This window comes from Piliocolobus tephrosceles, chromosome 6, assembly GCF_002776525.5.
Source record: "Piliocolobus tephrosceles isolate RC106 chromosome 6, ASM277652v3, whole genome shotgun sequence".
NCBI classification, from domain to species: domain Eukaryota; kingdom Metazoa; phylum Chordata; class Mammalia; order Primates; family Cercopithecidae; genus Piliocolobus; species Piliocolobus tephrosceles.
Genome location: NC_045439.1, coordinates 15,936,633 through 15,942,873, shown reverse-complemented (window position 1 = coordinate 15,942,873; position 6,241 = coordinate 15,936,633). Strand labels below are relative to the sequence as shown.

The following is a 6,241-nucleotide window of genomic DNA, read 5'->3' as shown; positions in this document are numbered from 1 at the left end:
AGGAAGGAAGGAAGGAAGGAGAAATCCAGGCAGGGTGATGTGTGTTCGGATCAGTGTGCCCTTCACCTTTGGGCACCTTGATGGCTGGACCTTCCACTGTGTCCCCTGCGAGCACCTGTGCCCAGCACAGAGCCATACACAGAGAATCTCACCTGGGTCAGGTTAGCAGAGGCTGATCGATTTGTGACGTCACACCCGCAGCAGGGCTGAGTGCCCAGGAGAAAAAGGTCTTAACAGCACGTTGGGGTGAGTTGCCAGGCCAGGCAGGGGTCAGGGAAGGCCAAGGAGGAAGGCTCTGAGCCACCTGGCCTTCAGAGAACTCCCAGACAGTGGCCCAGGGACCGGTCCAGCCCAGACCACCTGAGGCAGTGACCCCTTTCCCAGGATCCAGGTACCCTAGAGGCACCTCAGCGGAAGAACTCTCTGAGGTCTGCAGGCTTGAGCTGTTTTGCTTTCCCCAAGACAGTTTCATCCTATAATAGTTGCCATTCTCATTGTCATCATCCCATTAGAGTATATTTGCTTTATTTGAGAAATGTATGTAATGATTATTTCTGGCACTACGCTAAGTGCTTAAAAAGTATGAATTCACTAACTGCCGAAACCCCATAAGGTGGGTACTATTTATGAACCCTGAGGCCCAGAGAGGTTGAGTAACGTGCTTGATGTCACGAGGCTGATGGATGGTCACGTGGGGCTCTCGGCTTCCTTCTGAGAGGCAGCTGCGGGGCCCGGGGCACACGGTTGTTCCAGGCTCATCTGCAGACACAGCATTGTCTCCTACATTTCCCCCATGCTCCCTGGGGCCTTGCAAGTTCCAGATTCTTCATCTGTAAATGGGGACAATAAGGCCAGCTCTGGGGGCCCAGGGCTGGGCCTGGGGGAGGGTTCAGCCCCACAGGGCCCTGCCCCCTCCTTGCTGTTCATCCTCTGTCTGAGGCTCACTCAGAAGCTCCCACCCTCACGATTTGATTCTGCCAGAAAAACGTGCTGAGGGGTAAGTGCAGGGTCCGGTGGGAGCCCCAGATTGCAGGGTGAGCTTCCCCTGGGGGCAAGCCCAGTGGCACCAACCCAGGTGAGGGGAACTGTGTGCTCTTGCATGCCCCTGACCTCCCCCTGCCGGGCTGGGAGCCAGAGCTGGCTCGTTTACAGAACACGGGGCCAGGATCGCAGCCACCCCAGGCCGAACCCTGAGCTGTGGGTTATTTGCCAGGACAAGGTGGCCCTGGGGCAAGGAGGCCTCCCCAGGATGGGCTGTCCCCACCGTGGAGGAAATCCACACAGCAGCTCGGTTCCCCAAAGGGTTCCCTGCCTGGAGTCCAGGCCACACCAAAGTACACAGAACTTTGTGTGCGGCAGGAGGAGAGGGCGGGACTCCAGCAGGAAAAGCGCCCTGCCTGGCGGAAGCCCCCAGGCACCTGCCCAGGGGTCATGGGGATTCCTGGAGATCAGTTTCCAGTCCAGAAAAGCCTCCACCCCAGCGCTCCCGAGCCCTCAGTGTGGGGAGAGGCGGAGCCCCAGAGCCTCCACCCCAGCGCGCCCGAGCCCTCAGTGTGGGGAGAGGCAGAGCCCCAGCACAGCTCACCCTCCCTAGGAGGAAGGCAGTCAGAGCGGGTGGGCGCTGGCTGAGGGTCACACAGGAGCCCCGGCTGCCTTGGGGTGGGCCTGCCACAGGAGGCTTCCGCTCACTGAGGGCCTCAAACATAAGCCTTTGACATTCTCCCCAAAGGAGGTTACAGCCTCAGGCACAACCACGTTGTCTGCAGGGCCAGAGGCAGTTTGCTTCACAGCCGCCAGGAAGGGTCCCATCACAGGACGCACCTCCTACGGCCCCTGAACCTGGATGTGTTGGAAATAAATCCTGCATCTACTTGGTGTCTACCACTAGGCTATTGCCCCAGCGGGGGCTGGAAGTGGGAACTGGTTCATCGTAAGCATTACAAACAATATTGTGATTCTTATAAAGTGATCTCCATGTGTTGGTAAGACATGAAGACCCTTAAAAAATGACCATGGCTCAGGTTGTTTGCCTCCAAGGGCCTGGTTCCAGAAACTTCTGGGTGGAGGTGAGCTGGGCAGCCTCCCTCTAATTTCCCCAGGGAATGGCCTGGGGACTTAGCCAAACGCTGACAACCAGCGGGTGAGGGACAGGTGGACGCTTCCCAAATCAGCTCTGTACAGACAGACCGCAGCTGTCAGGCCTGTGTTGGCCTGACCCTCCTCTGTGACCTTGCGCCCGGGACCCCCTCCAGTGTCAGCATCCCTATCAGAGCTTCGAGGGCTGAGCCAAGTGACCCTTCTGATGCTCCCCAGCCCTACCACTTGGCTCCAGCTCAGCCCTGGAGAAGCCCCTCCACTGTGGGGACTCACCTGGAGCTACCTGGAGCATGAGCAGCCTGAGGAAGGAAAGAAAATGCTCTTTAAGTTGTCATAACAGAGCGGGGCCTCCAGCACCTCCTGTTTACTGAGGCTGAGTAAATACAGCCGGGCCCTTAGCAACAGGCACAAAGGGGCCCTTGTGCTGCCCGCTGCTTGCTCGCTGCTCCCTCCGCTCCCTCCCTGAGCTCAGCCCCAGCTGGGAGCTCTCTGAGAGGCAGGCTGGCCTGGCCCACAGCCCTGGCCTGACGGGGCCGGAACCGGGCTAGTGCAAGGCCTGCTGTGTGCCAGTCTCCAGGCGTGTCGGGGAGCCAGGCCTTTAGAGGTCCCTGTCTTCTGCAGGCAGAAAATTCCACCCCATTCTTCTGACCAGCAAACTAAGGTTTGCAAAGGTAAGCAAAACAAGGGCCTCAGAGAGACCCCTGATTTGAGTTTGTCACTCAGAGATGGAGCAGGTGAGCCTTGGACCAAGAAGCCCCGAGCTGGACGTCAGTCTCGGCCATGGGAGCTTTGGAGTATTTTGTGTTACGAGTCCCGGTCTCTTCATTTCTAACAAGGGGCTCATGCATCATGCCTGGCTCGCCTGGCTCACCTGGCTGCGTGCACATCAAATCACATGAGTGTGTGAGGACGTTCATTCTATGAGCTCTACAAGCTCTGAGCAAACAGAAGGAGTTGTTATTTGGGCCAAGGGGGCAGACCAGACATTAGAGTCAATGATAAATCGGTCGGGCCCCTGTCAAGTGCTAAGAGCTTCCAGAGCCCCCTTTTGAACAATGAAGGTGTCACACCTCCTGGAATCCCAGGTACTGGCAGCCAACTCCATGCCAGGCTGGGAAAACGGGGTGAGAATGGTGCAATCCCTGCCCACAGGGCCTCCCTCTCTAAAATAAAGGGCTAGTTCCACAGTATATGAAGCACTGTAATACATCAATAAACTGAGAAGGCCTCAGTTGAAAAATGAGTAAAAGACGTGACTAAGTAATTCATTAAAGAATTAAGGCTGGACACAGTGACTCATGCCTATAATTCCAACTATTTGGGAGGCCGAGGTGGGAAGATCACATGAGATCAGGAGTTCAAGACCAGCCTGGGCAACACAGTGAGACCACATCTCTACACAGAAAATTTTTTTTAAATAAAAATAGAAGTAAGTTAGTTGGGCGTGGCAGTGTGTACCTGTAGTCTTGGCTACTCAGGCTGCTGAGGCAGGAGGACCCCTTGAGCCTAGGAGGTCGAGGTTGCAGTGAGCTATGATTGTGTCACTGCACCCCAGCCTGGGTGACAGAGGGAGACTCCATCTCTTAAAAAAAAAAAAAAGAATGCTTATCAACACTTAGAAAAAAATCAAAAATAGAAATCAACCTGATGAGTAACAAAAATGAAAATAAAAGCAACATTGAGATTTTCTGCACCCCCCATTAGATTACTGAAAAGATTAGAAACATTTTCCCCAGCACGGGCAAGTTGGTTATGAAGGCTCTGCACCTTACTAACTTTTTTTTTTTGAGACGGAGTCTCGCTGTGTTGCCCAGGCTGCAGTGCAGTGGTGTGATCTCAGCCCACTGCAAGCTCCACCTCCCAGGTTCATGCCATTTTCCTGCCTCAGCCTCCTGAGTGGTACTACAGGCTTCTGCCACCATGCCTAGCTAATTTTTTGTATTTTTAGTAGAGACAGGGTTTCACCGTGGTAGCCAGGATGGTCTCGATCTCCTGATCTCGTGATCTGCCCACCTTGGCCTCCCAAAGTGCCGGGATTACAGGCGTGAGCCACCGTGCCCAGCCACCCCTTACTAACTTTTGACCTTTAGCATAAACTCCATGCCTCACTTTACCTGTCTGTAAAATGGGCACTAACAGAACCCACCTTGCAGGTTTGTCGGGAGGAGTAAATGAGTTACTGCGTATAAAGTGCTTCGAGGGATGCCAGGCGTGTAAATGGTGCTGAATGCACTGTAGTTATTACTCTATGATTACCATTGGTTCAAAGTATACATTGGACAATCTTGTCTTGTTTATTAAAATAAAAAGTTGGAAATCATCTAAATGTCCATTAACTGGGAACTGAAGAATTCGATGACAATCTGTGGATCCCATGGAATACGTTCCCGCGACTGGGTCAGCGAGCGCACGGGTGTTTGTATTGACGCGAAAGGTTCTCCGTGTCACACTGAAGGATGAACGAGCAGCCGCCGCAGAGATCCCGCTTCTGTGGAGTTGGAAACATGGATTTATTGGTGTGTATTCGCACGGAGACACGGGCAGGGATGTTCTCCAGCTGTTAGCGGCGGCTTTCTAGGAGTGAAGCATTTTAAGGCTTTTGTTTTCTTCTCTATACTTTTCTGTGTTTTTAAAAAGTACAAGAAGATTTTGTTTTGGTTAAAAAAAAGTTTACTAAAGCCATTTTCTTTTGTTTGAATTTCAAATGCAGTAAGTGCTGAACGGAAGCACTGGGGCATGAGTGACCAAAGAGGAAACAGTGAAATTTGGGCTTGTCAGTGGGGACAAGGTCGGGGAGGCAGACTCAATGTTGATGTGGTGGGAGGTGGGCTCCGTGGCAGGAGGGCAGGGACTTCGAAGAGTCCAGGGCTTTGAGAGGAACAAGGGGGGCAGTTAGAAAAGCAAGTTGGCCGGGCACGGTGGCTCACACCTGTAATCCCAGCACTTTGGGAGGCTAAGGCAGGCAGACCACAAGGTCAGAGGTTCAAAACCAGCCTGGCCAATATAGTGAAACCCCATTTCTACCAAAAATACAAAAATTAGCTGGGTGTGGTGGCACACGCCTGTAATCCCAGCTACTCAGGAGGCTAAGGCAGGAGAATTACTTGAACTCAGGAGGCGGAGGTTGCAGTGAGCCAAGATTGCGCCACTGCACTCCAGCCTGGGCGACAGAGCGAGACTCTGTCTCAAACCAAAAAAAAAAGAAAAAGAAAATGAAAAAAGAAAAAGAAAAAAGCAAACTGAAGCAAAGTCACATCATTGGAAGGGCAGATGGAGGTTTTATCTGGAAGGTACAGGGAAGTTCAAAAAAGTAAGGTAAGGTGTGGACTCTGATCTGGCCTCTGCCCTGTTTGGTGGTTCTTATTCGGGCCTCAGTGCTCTGGGCAGGAAAGTCTTGGAGTGGGGACACAGGCGGGAGCCTCCTGTCCATTTTCAGACACAGGCCAGAGGAGGCAGCTGGATGCTTGAGTATGAAGAAAGCCCCCTGTTTAGGGCTTGCATCTCTCCAAGTCCAGTAGGGCCCCAGCCACCCTGAGAGGAGAGCCGCTCCCCGTGTGTGTGCTGGGACTTGAAGAGCCTAAGAAAAGGTCTGGACCCTCCCATGGCCCCCAGGCTCTCACTATCCTAGAGCCAAAGACCACGAGCCACTCTCTAGGGCCACGGGAGGGCGGCCTGATGAGTAAGCGCAGGTACCTGATCAGGCAGCGTCGCACCATGAGAGGGGATCGCATGTGCCAGTCTCCAGTTGCTCCTTGCTATTCCCCGGGCCCCGGGACCGCGGAGTTAGCTGACCAGGCAGAAGTTGGCTCCCCAGCAGCACGCTGGTGGTCCTGAGATACCCTGTTAATATTTGGGGGCTGGATAGGTCCACGTGGTGGGGAGCTGTCCTGTGTATGGTGGCATTTTTAGCAGTGCCCCGGCTTCTACCCACTACATGCCAGTAGTATCCCTTGGCAATTGTGACATTGACAAATGGTCCCTGGGAGACACAATTGCCCCCATTTGAGAACTTTGGCTCCATGGTAACCTGCATAGCCATCAGCCCCTCTCCAGGGCTGAACACTCCTTGGGGCAGGGTCCTCATGTCCCCAGCACCTGCACAGGCTCAGCACACAGCAGGTGTGAACACCTGGGCAGCACCCGC

General features: G+C 53.7%; 1 protein-coding gene across 1 annotated transcript in view; it reads right to left on the bottom strand.

Moving 5' to 3' along the window:
• Window positions 1-4,570: 4,570 nt before the first annotated feature.
• The window catches only part of TTC7B (tetratricopeptide repeat domain 7B), a 296,302-nt gene continuing 294,631 nt past the window's right edge, over window positions 4,571-6,241 (bottom strand). The window contains exon 21 of the mRNA XM_023205448.2: window positions 4,571-4,585. The gene's annotated coding sequence lies outside the window, so the exon portion shown is untranslated. The remainder of the gene's footprint in view (window positions 4,586-6,241) is intronic.